The 19,773-nt window shown below is 41.1% G+C and overlaps 1 protein-coding gene across 4 annotated transcripts in view; it reads left to right on the top strand.

Annotated features, from left to right (window-relative positions):
• Rgs17 (regulator of G protein signaling 17) overlaps window positions 1-19,773 on the top strand; it is an 86,394-nt gene that overhangs the window by 8,483 nt on the left and 58,138 nt on the right. Inside the window, exon 1 of one of the 4 annotated variants that reach the window (XM_057762217.1) lies at window positions 2,414-2,469. The exons of the other annotated variants lie outside the window; for them this stretch is intronic. The gene's annotated coding sequence lies outside the window, so the exon portion shown is untranslated. Of the gene's footprint in view, window positions 1-2,413; window positions 2,470-19,773 lie in introns of those variants that run through there. 4 annotated transcript variants of the gene reach the window in all.

Below are 19,773 nucleotides of genomic sequence, written 5' to 3' on the forward strand. Positions count from 1 at the left end.
CTACTCCTTTGAGAAAGAAAAAAATTGATTTTGGAGACATAAAAACATCTTCAAAATTGATCTGTTGTAATCACTAGAGTGATTTCTCAACCGACTCCCCAGATTTATCCTGAACTTCGAAGCTTTGATATTATCTATAGAATAGCAAAGATGTGATCTCGCTCAGCAACGTTATGCACACACCATTAGTCAGCTTATTTGTGGGAGTAAAAGATGTCCACACTAGGAATGAATGAACTTGGAGATCAGTGGAACCCCTGTCATCCACTAGACTGAACTTGCTTGTCATTAAACCTCCGAATGGGCTGTTAATAACAGCGTGTGCTAATTTGGAGTTTGGACCTAGTTCTTTCATAAATCACGGCTCAGCATGACCGTGCCACATTCCACCCGTGACTGTCTCAGTCGTGTGTGGCCAAGATTGACAGGAGCAAGGCAAAAAAAAAAAAAAGTAGGAGTTTTCCTGGAGGCCCTGAGGCGTAGACCTGTATGAAGCAATATATCGTCACACGTGACGTTTATCAGCGGGCACACCTTCCTGCAATGATGCTCTGTGAATCAGAGTGTCCAGTAAGTCACAGCACTGGATGCTCAACTGGGAGCTGCGACAGTCATACTTTCCTACCTGTGATTTAGTGAAGCTTGACATTTGACTTCCCTGCCCCTTGTTAGTATTGTTAGTCAAAGTACAAGGAAGAGTATGACTCTGTGTGTGTGTGTTTTATGAGTGTGTTGTAAGTGTGGTGTGTGTGTGTGTGTGTATGTAGGTGGTGTATTTACCACTAGGGCTGATATGACCATTAGAGAATGTCTTCCTCAATAACGCCATCATATTTTCCAGGACTTTCATTGAACTTGGACCTCATAGTTTTGAGGAGACTAGGTGACCAGGGAGTCACTACAATTGGCTTCTTTCAGCCTTCTCAGCACCGGGGTTGTGGATATGCATGGCTGCACCCAGCTGTTTAGTTTTTATGTGGAACTGTGGATCAGAACTCAGATCCTCAAATGTCTACAAGGACATTACCCATTGAGCCATCTCCCCACGCTCACACACAGATTATTTTGAAATATATAAATTGAGGAAGAAGGAATATAAATTCTTTTTTAGTTAGTAACATATCAAAAACACAAAGACATTTACTGTTATTTTATGCTTTAAATATTTGCTTATTATTAATACTATGTGTGCACACTCATGCTTGCACACACGTGTGAACATGAGAGGACAACTTTCTCAAGTTGTTTCTCTCCCTTCATCATGGGTTTCAGGGCTTGAACTGTAGTGATATTTCATTTGTATTTTAAGAAATAAAGCTTGCCTGAAGATCAGAGAGTAAAACAGCTACCCTGGTCAGCCATACAGACCAGGCAGTGGTGACACACATCTTCAATCCCAGTAGCCACACTAGTTTGTCACAGAAATCAGGTGGTAGGGGTGCACGCCTTTAGTCCCAGCACTAGAGAAGATTATAAAACAGGAGGAGACAGGCTTAGTCTCATTCTAAGGATTCCTGGAGGCAGGATAACCATTTTTGGCTGAGGTAGAGGTAAGAGCCAGTGGCTGGCTATTTTGGTTTTCTGACCTTCAGGTTGAACCCCAATATCTGTCTCTGGGTTTTTATCACTCATGCTTCATTGAACTCAGAGCTTCATATTTGTGTGCTAAGAACCTTTATCTGTTCTGCCATCTTGTTTGCCCCATTTTATGTTATTCAGGATTGAAATATAAACTTTCATCAGATGATTTGAACACAAATGCTTCATTCTATCAGGACAAATTAAAACAGCAACAAAAATTAAGATAAAACTCAATGCTATTTCATTATTTGTTTGGTATCCAAGGATAAACTGTCCAGTTTGTCCTGTCTGTGTGAAGTTATAAATAACGAATGTTGGCAATTTTCACTCAAGCTATAGAAGGCCTCGTTTCCTTTATCTACTCATAGCAAACAAACCCAGTTTTCACTGGTGAAGAAATGGTTTAGATAAAATGATCTTTAGTAAAGTCAGTATCTAATGATTTACCTATTTTATAAAGATGAGTGAGTTCATTGAAAAATATGCCTACGTAATTATTTCATGCTGAAAGCCAAGAGATAGAAATTTTTATAGATTGGAATTATTTCCCAAGTATAGTATCTGGAGTAGATGATTCATGGCTCAATACGGGGATGTATGTGTGTTTTTATCCATGGATAGAAAGACAAACAACCGGCATGATGTTTGTATGACCATAGCCTAGTGTTTGGGGAACAGAAGGTGGCATAGCTGAGAAATAAAGAGGCGGTGCCAATGAGGTCACAGTGATCCAAGCAGAGAGGGGCAAGGCTATAGTCAGAAAAATGCAGCTCGCAGCGAAAACTCACTGTCTTTGGGAATATAATGCTGTTCACCGCATGTTATATAACTGCTGCGTTATGTAACCACTTCTGTTTTTGAGACTTCGTGAAACCCAGTCTTAAGAAGGTAATTTTCTCCATTAATTCAGTAATTTCGTTGACTAAACATCGGAGTGATGCAAGTAGGCTGTCATGAGGTAGAATTCCATTAAATAAATGTCAGTTCCAGGAAGGGGGAAAAAAACGCAGGAAGCACTTCTTGTCCTGGTATGTGGGTTACTGGAAATGGTTGACAAAATTTTATAAGTGTTACTGAAATTCAGTCCCATTGATAAAATATCTCTGCCAGGTTTTTCTTTTTTATATGCTACTATTTGTATATCTGACATGCATAAGATCAGCTCTGGTTTTATGATGTAGACTCGCCCATTTGTATATGGGAATAGCATCAGTAAATTAATATGCAAACTAAGCTTCTCTTTATTGAATAGCAGGACCATTCAGTGGCTTAATATCTAAACTGTTTATTAAGATTCAGGGGAGTGTCAAGTGTATGTGGAGAAACTTCTTCACTAATTGTCACCATCATTATCTTAAAGAGAATGTGTACTTATGGCTTAGTAGGCTTGCCAAAACTGGTCACTCGGTGAAGCTGCTGATTATAACTGAAATCAACTTTGGTACTTGGCATGCTTGCCTCTGACCACTTAGCCCCAAAACAACTCTCGTCCGGTTAGATTTCAGGAGGAAAATGGAGAACATGGACCTGAGAGTAGCGCTCACAGGGTATAATCTCAAAAATTAAGCTAGATGCAAGCCCACCTGATAGAAAGAGAGAGGAGTCTGGGTTAAATTTTTGAGTGTTCACATCCAACCTCCGTGCTCCCTTCAGGTTCAGCTACTCATCAGTTTCACCTCTTCTGTGTCCTTCCTCCTTAATCTTAATTAATTCATTGTGTAATTGGAGCCCTGATCTGCAACCGGGAATACTAAAATTAAATAAGACATAGCTGAGTCTCAAGGATCCTGAGGATGAGTTGAAGAAAGAAGATATGTATCATTTTATTATTAAAATAGTCTAGGAGAGAAATAAAATGCCACATAAATTCAAGAACTGAAATCATGTTAGATAATTAAACTAGAATCTGAGATTGTGACTCCTTTTTTTAAGTGTGGAAAGATAGAATTTTGATAAGCAAAGAAAGACATTCCTAGCTCAAGAATTATATAAACAAAGGCACTCAATACTTAGGTCTTGGAGACTGCAATGCCCCATGGGGAATGGACTGAGAACCACAATACAGAGTCCAGCACTTATAGGGCAGAGGAGTCTGAGGAAGATGTGGGATTTTAGTAGTGGATGAATCTCTATCTTGGACAAGTTAGTTGAATACAACTGTTGAGGCAGTAACAAGGTACTTGGCAAATCCCCAGAGTGTTGTGATTGGCAAAAACTCCATGTTGCAGACTGAATGTTGATTATAAATTTCCAAAAGGAACAGACTCAAACACATATTTTGACACTGGAGGGAACGGTGTCCACAAAATAATAGCAGTTGTGGGGTTTTTTGTTTGTTTGTTTGTTTTATTTTGTTTTTTGAATCCCAAAGACCTCATAATAAGGCCATTCTGTGTGTCACTATTTGTTGAGTTTATGATGAGACCCTAATTATTTCGGTCCTGTGCCTCAGGAAAACATTATTATCCAATATAGGTGGTCTAAATAGAAGAAATACAGAATATCTTTTTGAATTTAGAAATTGTTAGTAACTCTTCTGCCTGAAGATATAGATGAGCACATTCTATCCTTGAAAAAAAAATTGCTAAAAGAATGATTAGCAAAAGTAGAACTCTGTTGCATATAAAGGCTGACTCATTGCCCTTTTCAATCGATGTCTGACCTTCAGAGAGCCACTCCAATACACAGTGGAATGTGTTTACTTGAAGATATTATTTCAGTGTTATAGTCTGGCTGTCTTCTGAGCTAAAGGTTTAATTACAAGGGTACTGGGAGATATATATATATATATATATATATATATATATATATATATATATATTCATAAATCTGACCTATAGAAAAATTCAAGTTTTGAGAATAATTTTCCAACCCCGTGACATTGAAATTTTCAGAAATATATGGGGAAGGATTGAACCCAGCTCTTGTTTTCATCAGTGAAAAATAATTCCATGGCTTCATGTCACAGTATTGGTTTCAAAGTTTGGAGAGTCAAGTCAAAATCGCAATAAAAGCAACAATATCATATGCTCACTACAGTCCTACAGAATAGTTGTGTAAACATGACTTAAAATAATGTGTGATTAGGAATATATGTAGTGCAGATGAGATTTCAACCCTAGGTAGAAGTTGTTCTTTGTTATTTAGGTTTCAAATGAGGTCAAAAGATATTAGACACTTTTTATCATTAAAAGTTCCTTAGACTTACAGGAAGAATGAGGAAAGCTGTTTGAAAGGGAGAGAGAGAAAGAGAGAGAGAGAGACTGGGAAAATTTAAAAATATTATGTGGCTCAATTTTCAAAAGCCTAAGCCATGTAGGAACTTGCAGGATGGTGGGGGAAAGCAGACCTGTGCTGCCTGTGGTCTTTCCGGGGTGGGAAGTTCTGTTTCCTTGATAAGCAAGCACTGTTTGTGGAAGGAGGGATCTTGGATGGCAGGGAGGATTTGGGAAGGGCACTCCAGCGGGCAGGTCTGTGTACTGGGGAGGAGAAGGCACATAACTTCCTCCAGGTGAGAGACAGGGAAGCCTGACCTCTGAAAAGAACCGGAGGATTCAGGGGGAGCCTGAGAGCCAATGTGGAGGGTTCAATCCTGAGTATCTGGGAAATAAGCTCCCTCTAAAGTGTCAAAGACAAAGCGATGATGTGTTAAGAATGAAATAAAGTTTGACACGTGTCAGACTTCTCACAGACGCTGTAATTAAAAAGCTGCAGGAATATCAAGTATGAACTTGGACTGCACCCATAGAGGCACCCAGGTCAGAATAACCAGGTGGCAATGCTGTTTCCTTCTGCCAATCAAAAGTGGAATGGGATGAAGATGATAAAAAACAAGCTCGCGCGCGCGCACACACACACACACACACACACAGAAATTCGCATGATTGGAGAAACTTGTGCTTTCTGAGAGTGGTTCCCCTGGAGGATGGGTGTGTTTCACCTCCTGGAGAGAAGCCATGGGAAATCATTAGACTCAACCAAAATTACCACAGTGTATAATGGAAACAATAAAATCTCAAGGCAGAGGAGTTGATCAGAGACTGTGTGTGCAATGAATGCCCTGGCATACAGTTGCTGCTGGCTCATCTTAGTTCTTACTGGGACTCTTCGAAGTAACATTGGGACCATTGGGCACAGGGTGTTGTAAAAGATTTTGCTGTCCTGCTGGAGCTGGTTTTGCAACAATGACAGCCTGCTCCTAAGGTGAGCTGCCTTGGAAGCTGTGCCTAAGAGCTGAAGGGAGACAGGCAGTGGCAGAGATGTGATGGAAGAAATTTACAGAGTGGGAACCCACAAGTGCCCTTGTAATTCTGAGATTCAAATGACCACCCCCCACCCCCGGCAGGAATTAGGAATTGGGTCTTTCTTAGAGAAAGACTGGGGCTAGAGATAAAAACACTGAAGTCTCTTACTGATGTAGGAAAAGGAGATGCTTGCAATGGAAACGTGGAACTGATCTGAATTGAACGGATGTGTGGGGAAAGGGGGGACCACAAGTGCATGCCTGCACACGCACGTGCATTCTATATACGTGTGTTCGTGCATGAGGTCATCAGAAGGAAGACGTGGTGTTAAAGGATAAAGATACTACAGTGTGCTCAAGCCAAGGAAGTAGACAAGATTAACCAAATGTACTCATCTAGACATACAAATAAATAATATATATGTATAAATCTTGTGAGAAAGAGTTGAAAAGACAGGACAGTTTTACCAAGAAGACCAGCTAACTTATGCCATGCAGCAGAAGTCCAAGTAACAACAAAACCAAGATGAACTGTCAAGACTTTTGCCAGAGGCTGCTACTTGCTATGGTCTAGACAGCCTTAGTGCTGAGGGATTTACACACTATCTACTTTTGAAATTTTTAGGCAGCTTCCATTCAGGGCAACTGAAATGAAACATAGCCAAGATAAGAATGCAGAGAGATAAAGTATCGGGCTGAGTGGGGAAGGGACCACGGCATTTTGGTAAGAGTGATTTGGAACAAGAGCCCTGCTTATTAACAAAGGCCTCTGGGGAACTAGTCAGATTATCTATAACTTATTAGTTAATGCAAGAAGTTAGTTTCCAGATGAAAAATTCCTTTTCTGGTCACCAATTCTATAAGAGTATATGGCCTGGATTCTTAGACCAGAACGGTGACACCGTAGATAAGGTCAATAAAGTCCCAGCCGTGCCTAAAATCGCTGTTTCTCTTGTAAGCCTTTTAAAGTCAAGAGTGCAGGAATAAGATGAAGTCCTTGGATTCCAGTATTAGAGTGGCAATTCCCTTGGGCAAAGACTAGTGAAGCTTCCAGACACCCCTTAGTGTGGAAAGTGAAGGCAAGTGAAGGCATGAGAGTAATTCCCAGACTACCTTTGGGGACAGGGAGAGAGGGCAGAACCCTGCAACCTCTCTATCCAAACCCTCCACCCTTTGTCAGTCTTCAGGTTTCAGATTTCAGTTCAGCTCCCAAGAGACTTGAGTTGGACTCTGCCCGAGGTGATCTTTCCCCTTCTTTGTCATCCTTCGCTGACACCACTGTTTCCATTTTCCACAGCACTTGCTCTTCTGTTAAATTATTTTGATGTGTTAGCCACCGCCCTCTTCCCACACAGTAGAAGATAAGTCTAAGAGACTTAGAAGGTTCTTAGTGAGCTAAGGAAAAAAAAAGGTTTGTGGTATAGGAAAGAACTCAACTCTGTGCTGAGGCAAGAGGGTAGAGGTGGGACTGGGGACTGGAACCAAGCCTCCAGATGTGGAGGAGAAAGGAAAACAAGGACTCTGGTAATCCTGCAGTTCTTTAATGGAAACACTGGGCAGAGGGCACGCGTCACCATGTCTATACATTTTCCTGTATGCTCAAAAGACTCAGGTGACGAGCCAGGTGTGGTGGCACATGCCTGTAATCCCAGCACTCAGGAGGCAGAGGAAAGCGAATCTCTGTGAGTTTGAGGCCAGCCTGCTATACAAAGCAAGTTCCAGGATATCCAGAGGCTGTTACACAGATAAACCCTGTCAAAAAAAAAAAAAAAAAAGTAAGAAAGCAAAACCAAAAGACTTTACTAATAGGAATGAAAAGATAATGACTAAGGAGTATGAGAGCCCTCAATTGTATCAACGCCATTTTCTTTATTATATAAAAGTATGCCATGCTACCCATTCATGTGTGTGATCGTGCATGCATGTACATTTCTGCAGAGGCCAGAGATCAACTTCTAGTGTTATTCCTGGGGAACCAGCTACCTTATTTTCTCTCACTAGGCTTTGGGACTCACTAAGTAGGCTAGACTAGCTGGCCAGCAAGCATGTGTAATCCACGTGCCTATACCTTTACAGCGCAGGGATTACAAAAACAAACAAGCAAAGACCATATTTAGATCCTCATCATTGCAAAGCATGCATTTGGGTGATTGAGCTCGCCAGATCCCCATTGAAATTGTGAAAACTGTTTTTCAATACTTGCCTAAAAGGTAAGTCAAGTAGCTGGCAAACAGGAAGCTGGAAGTGAGTGGGAAGGAGCCCCTTACTTAGAATCAGAGACGGAGGGGGAATCTGGAGCTGGCAATCTAGAGAGAGACCAGGAGATGAGACAGAGAATTCCGGGCTTTTGAGGACTGGAAGAGAGGTCCAGCTAGTGGAGAAGCAGCTTGCTTGCAGGGCGTGTGGAGCTCATGGAACTTTCTAACATTTATTAGAGAGCTTAGAGAGCCCCGAGCTTGTTGGCTGTGAGAAGCAGAGCTTTCGATGGTGACACATCAGGAAAAGTGCCAAGGGGCATCCTGGAGCCTCAGTTCCAGTCACACTTGAGAAATGAAAGATATCTTACATCCAAATAAAAGCATACACTAGGGGATGGCACATCATACTTATGTGTTGATTTCTTTTTCTTTGTCTTAGAACTGATACTGAGAAGCAATTCTGATGATCTTGGCACCACATGGGGCTTTGGCTCCAGCTCCAGGGTGCAAGTTTATCAAATAGGAAGAGTGGAATTTCCCCAAAGCTGGGCACCAGCTAGGGAGTTTAGAACCACAGAACACTGGGAATTCAAAAGCCTCTTTGAAATCATCTAAGTGTTCAGAAATAGTGCATTTTTCTTCCCTTGTCTTCTCATCTCTAATAATTTAACTTATAGCCCGAAGAAAGAGGCCGTGGGACAGATATTACCAGCTGAGGTCTCCTCAGTAGCTTTACTTGAGGTATCAGAGTCTCACTCAGCCCACCTCATGGTTTCCAACGTGGAAAAAGAATAGAACCTTACAGCTGGGCCTTTTCTTATATGCAGAGCAGGTTTTGATTCTCATGCTGGCTGCATTCTTAAATCAGTAACATCAACTTTGCTTGTTTTTGTTTTTGTTTTTTTTTTTTTTTTTAAGGCAAAGACCTTCCTCATTAGAATCTGTTCAACTGCTCCATAAGAAGATGAGCAGGCTAGTGAGCATCATCTTCATGTACTAGGCAAAAGCAAACTGCTGTTTCCACAGGGAAACGATGTACTCTTCAAAATGGAAATGAATGCTAGCAGGGAAATGACCTCAAAAACTCATTGGGAAAGGACTCTTGAATTAAATCTTAAATCAGGTAACTTTCCCTACATGCCTCTTCTCTGGTAGAATGAGGAGCTTTCATCCCACTGATAATGGAGAGACAGGACATCAAAGAAAACCTAGATGCCCCTCAATGGAAGAATGGATAAAGAAAGTATGGAATATGTACACATTAGAGTACTACTCAGCAGTAAAAAAAAACAGTGACATCTTGAATTTTGCATGCAAATGGATGGAAATAGAAAACACTATCCTGAGTGAGGTAACCCAGACCCAAAAAGATGAATATGGTATGTATTCACTCATAAGTGGATTCTAGCCATAAATAAAGGACATGGAATCTATAATCTGTGATCCTAGAGAAGCTAAATAATAAGGTGAACCCAAAGAAAAACATATAGTTATCCTCTGTATATTGGAAGGAGACAAGATTGCCGGGAAAAAATTGAAAACTTGGGGGTGGGGGTGAGGTGGGGGTAAGGGGAGATGGAGAGAAAAAAGATAATAAAAATAAAAAACATATTGGATCACAGCTACATATCTTTCCAATGTGACTCAGAAGTTAAATTCACCTTCTTCCCTGTCATGTGTTTGCTTTTGGTGCCCCATTGCTGTTTGCTTCTGTAAACATGGACAGAGAATGAGAGATAGGCAGTTAGGGTAGGAAACAAGAATGGGTTGCGTGCTAAAATTTTGTGTGGGTTTTATCCTATTGACTTTGTCTCGTCACAGAAACACTTACTGTGTCAGACCCTGCTCCGGAAGATTCTGATTTATTAGGGACAAATAACAGAAATACTTGGCTCCACCAGGCTTTGTGCTTCATTTCAAGTGTGTTTCAAGAACCAACTCTGGAGTCCCTTCTGAAAAACAAGTGCAAATAAATAGATCAAATGAAAATAGCAATAATGGGGTCAGGCAGGGACTTCATGATAGGGCCCTAAAAACTCCTATGACTAATTACCTGTCCATTTAACCCATTATATTACTGCAAATTTACTAGGCACAGCTTGAAAAAGTATTGGAATGAGCCATTAACTGAAGAAGGCAATTTCTCTCTTCCATGCTCCCATTCAAGAAAATGCGTGGCTGGTAGCATCTGACATTCTGGGCACAAGGGGGAGAAGTGAGCTCATTTTCTCAGACTAGAAATCTGACTTTCCTCCAGGAATTTCCCAGGAATGAGCTTCATGTTTTATCTTCCTCCCTTAACTGTTCTTGCATTTGCCTGCCAAACCTGGTTCCAAGTGCTCTAGGCTTGGAGGAGCATTCCAGAAAATTTAGAGCATAATTAACTGAAGCAGAATTCTGTAATGCATCAGAAAATGAAAATCATATTGAACAGACGAAAAAACCCACAAAAGAATATATTCCTTTTGTGGGATATATTCTTGTGATGCGTATTTAGGTAGCAGGATAGGGATCTAATTCTATTTCATTCTAAACTCTTGGTGAAATTACAGATGGGGGCTGTGGAATGCACAGACTCATGGGATGAAATGAGAGAAGAAACAGTTCAATTCGCCAAGAAAATGGTATTTTCCTCTTTGGAGGATGGTTGCAGGTAGTTTTTAGAATCCTTTGTAACTAGCATTCATTCAAATATCCAGTACTAGAAAAGTAATTTTTACCAAAAAACAAGAAAAAAGAAAAAAAATCAGAGCAATCTGAACTGACTTTTACCTGCTTTTCCTTCTCTGCTGATTCCTAATGGCATATACAGAAAACCAGGATTGTTTTGTTTTCGAAGATAACACTGAAGCAAGACTCGTTGGATTATTGAGAGCTGCTGGGGATTTGATTGTTGTCAAGGGAAACGGGGGCGGGGGGGGGGGATGAGTCTGAATGAATTCCAGGAAGATGGGAGCAGTAGCTCATGCCCCAGTTGGTGTTCTGTTTGTTTGGACATGACCAGTGTGGAGAAAACACTCCGAGCACTCCACCATTGCCTGGCAATTACTCAGGGCTGAACATAGCGGATGGCGGCTTTCTTTCAGCCAGGACCTTTTTAAAGGTTGATTTTCCAAAATGTCCCATGTAATTCAGATAGAATTTAAACCTGATGATAGTATTACCTGATAACAACAGAAAATACAATGTAGACTTTTAAAATGTTTTTTTATTAACTCTGACAATTTTACATATTTTATTTTGTTCAAAACAGTCCTCTCCCCATCTCCTCCCAGATTTCCTTCCATTCTGTACCCTCCCAACACTGGGTCCTCATTCCTTCTTAAAACCCATGGAGTCCAACAAGTTCTGCTAACATGTAGACTGTTTATATTGTGCACAGAATTCTTTTTTAAAGTATACAGCACTAATTATAGAATCTATCGAGCTTAGCCTATTCAAGAAATTAAAAATAGATGAAATAATTCTGATGAAAGCTGTTAAACTTGTTGTCAGCCCTTCATGGTATGGCACTCAGCTGGAGAACACATGGCATCAGTGGACAAGTGCTAAGCTCTCAAAATATGTTATCCCGAGATCTAGGGAACAGAGTGCTAACAGACGCTGCAGCTCCCCCGCACAGTAAAGTATTATATCCACTCAAGGTCAAGGTCATTCGGAGTGATGGTGCTAATGCTGAGGGCTTTCACTCGGCATCCAGGAAAAGGTGATAGATAGCAGACAAAGAGGGCTTGCAGAATAACGAATTGTCTCTCTGAGAAAGGACACGCCCTAATGCAGAGCCCACACCATTTGCACAGCAGCCTCTTCATCGCTTTGCTCCTTACTCCGGTCTCTTCCCCATGTGCCAACCCACGAGACTGTTCTCTAGTCTTTCTTGTCAACGTGCCATTGCTCACATTGCTTCTAGTCCATAATGCTCTGCCTGCTTCATGTCCCTTTGCTTTCCCAAATCTTAATCTTTTCTTTGTATATTAAAACAAAACAACCATACAAGGTCTCCTCTAGTGCCCCACACAGTCTTCAAGTTTCTTGGCCTCTTACCTCAGCCTCTCAAGGTGTGCGACACCTTACCTAGTGCAAATTCTGGACATCTATTTTTAAAATATTTATTTTTATTTTCTATGTGTATGAGAGAATGCCTGTATGCATGTGTGTGCACGTGTGCATGCCTGGCGCCTTCAGATGGCATCAGAGTGTGTCACATGCCCAGAACTGGCATTATGGGTGGTTGTGAGCCACTGTATGGGTGCTGAGAACCGAACTTGGGTCCTCTGTAAGAGCAGTGAGGGTTGTAATTGCTAAGCCATCTCTCCAGCCCCATGTACAGAGTATTTTACATATAGTCGCCAACTTGGAAAACCTCACCTTACAAATTACCATCAAAGTCCCCCTGAGATACTATGTTCAGTTAACTGTCTCTGGCTGCCCTTGGTATAATCATAACCTTGTGCGTACTCCTCCACAAATGAACACTTGGTAGAGACCTACATGAATTCATGGTCAAGGTATAGGCTCACTAAAAGAGGGGACTTAATTTTTGTTTCTTACCATGCTCAGCATATTTATTGGTTAGCCATCTTGCTGAGAAGGTTCCAGTCACTCTCTAAAACAGACCTTACTTCATAACACAATAACAAAACAGAAGAAATGATGTTTGTGTTCCAGATAACTGAAGATCAACTTAGATGAATGGTGCGGACCTATGTGGGATCCTAGGACAGATTCACGGGTGCTGTGGTCACTAAATGTTATGAGGATGCTTGGCCTAGGATTACTGTTGAGCTCTGAGTGAATTCCAGTCCTGACCTTTGTTTCCAAAGCCCTCATGTGGTCTATCTTCAGCGCCCTCGCACATAGCCTTCAGGGCTCACCAGTCTCAACGCTTCTGTGCTCTGCCCTTCCACACATCTCTTACCTCCTTTGTATAGGGCCAGGACAGCCCCAGCCTGTCCACTTTCTTCCTGTTGCTCACAGTGCTCTTCCCAGAGATAACCACATGGCTTGCTCAAGTATCACATTTTTAGGGATGCCTTCCATTTATTTATAATTGCTCCCCTACCTCAGACATACATGTACTTTGTGTCCACACAACTTAGGAGCTCTGTGTGGTTTTGTGTTTTCTTGTCACTCACCACGGTATCCCAGGTACCAAAACAGAGTCACTCAATTAATATTTATTAAAATAATCAATGAATCCCTTAGACATGTGCACCAGGCCTTATATATCCAAATATCATGCTCCTTACATCCATGATCTGATTATCAGTTCTGATAGATGGTTAATGTCTGACCCAAGTCAATCATGTGCTGGATGAAGAGGCATTAATCTTGGGCTTCATTCCTGACTATGCCACTTTCTGATTACATGAGGTGGGTGAGTCTTCTTGGATGTTCTTGGACCAGTTTTTCTCATTTGTAAAAGGACAAAGACACCTACTGAATGGCTAAGAGCATGACAAACACAGCAGCAGCCTGAAGCTCTACAAGTGTGTAAGTTGGCTGTTCTTATCTATTTTTATCTGTGTGAGGAACTGAGGCAACGTGGCACAATGGAGGTGGATGTCAGCATAAACTAGATAAGGATTCGAGTTCTGTCTCAACTTCTTTTGGGCTGTATACATCTGAGGAGCTTATGTGGGCTTTTCTGTAAGACAGAGGATGTTTAAATGCAGAATTCATTATGATATCAAGTTAGGTAAAAAGCCATGATTCAACACTTTTTTACCCTTTGGAGACAGGGTATCAGTGCAGCCCTGATTGTCCTAGAATGTGCTCTGTAGATCAGGCTGTCCTCGAACTCACAGGGATCCCCCTGCCTCCAACTCCTGGGTACTGGGATTAAAGGCCTGTGCCACGGCTATCCAACCTTAAAAGATGCATGTTTTTCATATACTTTATCATGTCAAAAGTATACACTTGATTATTGGTGCTGTCTTTGGCTTTACAGTGTGTGGTATCACTTTAGAAATTTTATTTATGGAGCAAGACAGTAATGACAGTTCAGAATCTTTTGGGCCACACTGGCAATAGCAAGAAATTTGTCCTTCTTCCTCTGTTGGGCAAAGTGGCTTCTAATGGTGGTGAATTTTGCCTTACAATGTTTAATACTTGGGAGTTTTGTAGTTTATCTTTACCATGGTTCTGTCTGATTTTAAAAGAAAAGGAAAAGCTCGAAAGGATCAACAGTAAAATTGTTGGCTGAATTTGTTTCCTCCTAATAAAAAAAAAAAAAGGCACTTGGCCCCTGAGTCCCTCTACCCATGTCTCTGCCTCTCATCTGCTTCTCACTCCCTTGCAGAGGGGCTGATTGTGTGGGACAAGAATAGAAGAATATCCTGGCAACCCCAGCCTTTGCACTTTAGCATAACGTGGTTGCTAGGAGAAAGGAACAGCCCAGCACATGAGCCAGCGGATGTGCGGCTTCACTGTCCTGGAGGAGGCAGTGGGGTTGTGGCAGAAGGCATGAGCTCAGAGCAGCGGGCTCCACCCTCCCTGCCTTCTGCCAAAGCTCCTGGAAATTCAGCTATCTTATCATGCCCTCAGTCAATCGGTGCTAATAGTTTATGGTCTATTTTAAATAAACTACAAAGTGAAAGAGATAAAAACAAAGCTGTTACTAGAGATCATCATGATAAGGTGACATTTGAGATTCATTATTCCTTAACTGAGCTATTAAACCGAAGCCACTGGCCCTCTAACGAGAGGCCGTTACCCAAAAGTTGTCTTTCTGTGTCTTGTGACTGGCTCTAAAGTTCCTGGTTTTCAGTGATTGAAACTGGAAAAGTATAGCCTGGGTACCAGCTGGGTATTTGGAGAGTGGTCTAAGCACATTCACTGCGTTCCTTGTTGCACGGTTTCCAGAACCGCAGAGAGGGATGTGTCACGTTTTCAGAATGATTTCTAATAGCACCATCTCTCTTTTTATCTCAGTGTATTCACTCGGCAGATGTGACTGACAGTCTAGGAAGTGCCAGCCCTTGTGTAACAGGGGAGGATCTGAAAAATAAGTATTTCCAGAAAACACAAAACAAGACACGAATACAATGAAAACAGACCGCCTCGTGTTTACATTGTGTCTTACTCTACATCGCGAGGGCACCACCCAGCTTTGAGCTTGCAAATATTAGCATTTGAAAGAAAGTAATAGTCTGGAAAGATATTTTAGGATCCATCCGCTTAGGCCAGCTGTCAGGTTATTGGACCCCTGCGCATGTGTAGAGGGGCCTGTGGGAGTCCCAAGAGACCATCTCCATCTGTGACATTTTGCATGTGGCAGGGGCTTCAGAAACATCTATGAAGTGTGTTGGTACTCTTTTAATAATAACGACCAGGGTTTCTTTTCTGTCTGTTTTCATTGTGTATGCGATGCATTTGATCATGTCTGTGACTGAATTGTGCGTCTCATGTATCCTACATCTGTGTTCTGTAGACTGGATGGGGGCCATGGAGTTGTAAGTCATACAGACTAAGATTCAGCTCCTCTTGTTTTTTCTTCTTCTGAGAAACCGACCAACCAGATTGGCATGTGGGTAACTTTTCTAACTTACGATGCTAAGCCATCTACTTGCCATTCCTTTTGCCTTTGATCTGAACATTAAGAATGAGGACATTACCTTTCATTTGACAGCACGTCCATGTTAACTAAAAATGGAAGTAGGTTATAGAACAACATGGCTATGAGTCTGTGTAAGACTCAAGTCATAAGGAGAAAAGATGGGTCAGATAAAAAGTCCCGAGGAGTCTGATTTTAGCTTACCCCTGTGCAGCCCAGGTCCCGTCTCTAGGACTGTGCTGGCAGTAGAACAGGCCTATCTCGGTATCCTTCTTTGTGTACACGATCAGTTGTTTCAACTTTCAGGAAATGCCAGTTTTGTTCACTTTATTTCTACAATAAAGTGGAGTGGTTGGGGAAACAGAACAAAGTATGACCTATCTACGTTTTATTAGATGTCCCATTAGCCCCCTTACAGTATGGCCTGGGGCCTGGTTCTTAGGATTTATCAAGGAGCTAAGTGATAAGGCTTATCACTTCCCATTGCAGAAGGCTGTAGAAGAGCAAAATGCCTTTAAGTCTAAAGAAAGACACCTCCGTGCTTGGCTTTAGTGCTAGATAATGAATTTGCTATCTTACCACCAGGGCTCACTGCAAATTCGCAGGAAGTTGCCTCTAGTAGCAAATACAGGAAGTGGCTTTGGGTAAGCCTGTGCCCTATTCCATTTTAGGAAGTAGGTATTCTTTTTCACAGCGCGAGGGCATCTGCCATCACCTTCAGCCACACTCTGAATGGCTTTGGGGATTGGCCTGACTGGGACCATGCGGGAATAAAGAAAGGATGCTCATGTACATGAAAGTTGGGATTGTGTAAGCTGTGCTCACTCTGATGAGAGGCACCAAATGCATAAGAGCAATGTAGAAGCTCAGCACAGTCATTTTATACAGCTGAACTGAGGATAAAAGCTCATGGCATACATTGAACAAGCTTGTGTAGCTAATCTCGGCAGGAGGTCCCTTTAGGCAGCAGTCACGGCTGCTGTCATCATTAGGAGGAGGAGGAAGTTGTGGTTGACTGTTTTTGTATACACTGTCAACAGTGACATTCTGACCAGAGGAAGTCTTTCCCATCCTTCTGAACCTCACCAAGGAAAGCAACTTGGTATTCCCTTGGGTCTGAACCCTTGGAGTCCTTCACCTGGCTTTGTGTGTCTACAATGTCTACAATACACACTTTAGGACTTCAGTCACTCCTCACACACTCACTTGAGGGGTCCTCTGTTCCCCAAACCTTTTACATTAATAGTGTAAAGGATGGTTACTGGCAGAATATGTAGTAGAATGGACTCATATTTTGAAATGCAGTGCAGGAGGTTCAAAACTAATTACTGAACTGGGCACGGTGGCTTTTGGCTCTAATCTCAGCACTCAGAAGGAGACCACGGGCTCAGTGCCAGCATTGGGTACATAGCAAATTCAAGGCCAACATGGACTATCCAGGGAAAACATTCTAACATCAAATAACAAAACAAAATTTAATGGTATTGCTTGAAACATCAGAAAGTTGCTTAAGATTCTTGACACTTAGATTTGCTTACTAAAGCAGCAAGAATATTTTTATCAGACATAACCATAAGAAATTAGTTGAGTCAAAGTAGAACTGGCAAAACATCTAATATCTGTTAATATTATACCAGTATTTCCTTACCTGTGGGTGTGTGAATCCTACTTCCAGTTATGTTAGGGTATTAGTTTATATGTGAGAAAAGGTTTGTAAAATATAGTCATACACACACACACGAAGTGGGAAGAAACGCAATAAATGTAATATAGATAAGAAAAGTATGGTAGTATTTTCACAAAGCTAAGCATGTATATATATATATATATATATATATATATATATATATATATATATATATATTGTGGCTAGCAAGATGAGTCAATGAGAGAGGCTCTTGCTGCCAGGCTGACAATCTGGGTTCAGTCACTGGGACCTGCATGGTGGAGAACAACTTACAGTTTTCTCATAGAAAGATAACTCTGATGTCCACATATGTGTAACGACGTAAATGAATGCAGACAGATTATAAAAATATATACAGCTTTAATGGGGAAATAGACTTACAGGACCACAGGTTCCCGCGGAGAACAGGAAAAGCAGAGAAAAAGGGCTGCTGGGATCACACCAGGCAGATTTATCAATAAACATTAGCCCGAGGCGAACAGGCCCCCAATGGGTGGGGCTTATCCCTACACATATGCTATGGCATGTGAGTGCCTATACACACACAAAGACACACACACACTAAAAATTGTTAAATCACATAAAATTTTTTAAAAGTACAAGTTACTTAATATTCAACACAAAACTTTGTTTTCTCAGAATACTCAGTAAATGGTGTCTCTAGCTGGTTAATAAGGCTTTTAATATCTACCTTGTTTATGAAGGCTTGTGGCACCTTTAATTTCTTGGGGGTAAATCTTGTCAAGTTAATACGTATTTATTTACATTTCTTCTCTATAAAAAAGAATATCCTGAGTATACCATCTGATAGAAGGCATCCGAGATACTTCATTAAGCCCAGTTCTCCTTCCATCCAAAAGCTAGCTAGGAAGTAGGCAATAGGCTGGAATCGATACTGGACCAGGTCCTTCCACAGATGCTCAGTCCTTTCTCATTCTGAGGAATAGCATGCCCTCTGGAAATGAGGAAAGTGAACTTAGAAACTTTGTTCATGTGCTCAGAGTTCCCTATTAACTCACAGGTGGTTTGTGAGAAACCTCACACAAGAAATGTGTCTGCAAACCCTGACCTCTGTATCTGTAACTCAAATCCTTTATTATGTGCAAAGTCATGCATCACATAGAAAGCCACTTAGATGCCAGCAGGAGGGGACCTTGGAACAGGTGGAGTTCTGGATTCCTGTAAAACACATGCGATAATTTTATTCCTCCTGCCCCCAAACAAATTCTAGATAATAATTTGCTTCAGTTATTCTACTTAATTGTGACAAAGTAGAAAAATAATTCCAATTAAAACAAAATTGTGCTTATTTGAACTTGAGTTTGGCTCAAGTATGTTTAAAACTGAGTTCAAATCTCCTCTGTTAAATCTTTGAACAAGACTTAAAGATATCCAAAGCGTATAGAAGTAAATTAATAAGTAATAAATACTAAAACACATAAATATAGCTGCCCGTGGGTATAACCTCCACTCAAGAGGTAGGGACAAGAGGATCCAAAATTCATATTATCTTTGACTATGTGATAAGAACAAGGCCAGCCTGAAATGTAAAACATCCCATCTTAAAAAAAGAAAGAAAGACTGTTTATTAATTAATTTAACAAAAATAAGAGAAAGGGTCACCTTTCTCTAAACTCCGTCTTTGTTAGAAGAAAAAGACAAACAAGAAAAGCCCCGCTTCTGCTTTCAAGTGTTTCCATGGTAACTGGTGGACCAGACTTTGTTTCTCACTGAAGGCCATGGATGTGTGTGTGTATCAGTGGTGTTCACTCTCATCTGGCAATCCCATGTTGCTAGCGGGATCATACCCCTTATCACACAAGTCAGCTTCATTCTAGGAAGTGAGAGAGAATACCATAAACCTTTACATGAGGCCAGGAAGGATGTGGATATGAACCATTCCAAGGAAGTTCTACTGAGTACAGGTTCTCACGGACCCTGCTTCTGTTCTGATGTTTTTGCCATTCATTTTTTTTCCCTCTCCATCCCTGCATCTCCTTAGAATTATTCTTCAAGTATGAAGTTCTAAATAATATTCTAATTGATCAGGTCATTTCCAAGTTGACTCTTTGAAGGTCATTTATAGCAGAAAGAAACTGATTGTAAGTTTGATCTCGAACTCCCTCGCTTGGCAGGCCACCCAGCACTGGGACTTGTCTTTGTCTGCTCTTTTGTGAAGCAGAGTTGTCAACTGGTCATCAAGCAAGCCTAGACCTCATCCAATTTGATGACTTAATGATTTCTACCTATTACTTTCATAACTCAGTGGGGGCACCAAAGAGAATCAAGAGTAGTTAGGGGAGCTGATCATCACGTGGGGATGTAAGACTAAACCATCGCTGTATAGAGAATTTCTATCTTCAATAAAAACATAGTGCCAAGCAAAAGCAGATAATGTATAACATCCTTGGAACAATAAGTGCATTTAATATTTATTTGATGTTAAGAATAGCGTGTGTTAAAATTTGTAGAGGTGATGTTGAAAAAGCCTTTAGTGAGAGGTGTAGAC

Source organism: Chionomys nivalis, chromosome 2 (genome assembly GCF_950005125.1).
Source record: "Chionomys nivalis chromosome 2, mChiNiv1.1, whole genome shotgun sequence".
NCBI lineage: Eukaryota > Metazoa > Chordata > Mammalia > Rodentia > Cricetidae > Chionomys > Chionomys nivalis.